Source organism: Phalaenopsis equestris, unplaced genomic scaffold, assembly GCF_001263595.1.
Source record: "Phalaenopsis equestris unplaced genomic scaffold, ASM126359v1 Scaffold000002, whole genome shotgun sequence".
NCBI lineage: Eukaryota > Viridiplantae > Streptophyta > Magnoliopsida > Asparagales > Orchidaceae > Phalaenopsis > Phalaenopsis equestris.
The window spans coordinates 43460043-43461130 of record NW_018164444.1 but is presented as its reverse complement, the minus strand read 5'-3'; positions in this window follow the sequence as shown (position 1 = coordinate 43461130).

Sequence of the window (1088 nt, the reverse complement as noted above, 5' to 3'; positions counted from 1 at the left end):
TATATATATATATATATATATATATATATATATATATGCATATCTATCATCTAAAATTCGATATTTATTAATATAACATTTTTCTGTCATAAGTATGTCAAAATATATGCACGAATAGATTTACAGTACTTAAGAAAAAAAATAGTAGTAATGATAGTTTAAATATCACGTTAAGAATTTTGTTGATTTAAAAATAAATTTAAAAATTTTATGTATTTCATATGTAAATACATAAAACTTATATTGTATTTCTGGAAATCCCCTAACAGAAAATAGTAGTGGCAACTATGTATGCCCAGACGTTTGTTGAAAGTGTTGTGGTATACACTTATACACCAGTTGTTGTGATATATATATATAGAAATAAGATAGGAGAACGATCGGCGAAGCGAAAGGTAGAACGAGAAAGTTCACACCAGAAAACACACAGATTTACGTGGTTCAGCAAATTGCCTACGTCCACGGAGTTGCAGAGGATTTTAATACTTGAGGAATTTACATCAGTCGATCGTCTCGAGTTACAAGAAGGATCTCTCACTTCGTTGCTCTCTTTTCATCTCTATCTACACCAAGATACACCGAAGAAATAAGAGAAATAAACTCAATTTTTCTTCTTCCATAAACCACCAAGAATAAGTCAAGGGAGAATACTCCTTTGCTTCTTCTTTCTTCTTTCTTCTGCCGCAAGGAACTACTGTTTGCACTTCCCTTCCTCTATCACGAGAAAGCAGGAACTATGGTCGTGCTAACTGAAGAAGAGCCTTGCGAGCGGAAACTGTTGTTGTGTGGTATATAGAATAGAAAACGATTGACGACGAATCAAAAAATACAACGAGAAAAATCACACCAGAAAATAACACACAGATTTACGTGGTTCGACAAATTGTCTACATCCACAGAGTTGCAGAAGATTTTATTACTTGAGGAATTACACCATCGTCAATCATTTTCTATTCTATACACCACACAACTGAATGGAATATATAATATCTGGCAAAATTATGTTCTAAGAAAATATTTAATGAAAATTTAATTGTAGAGTGGGCTATTAGTATGGAGCCGTTACGAAAATAATATATATATATATA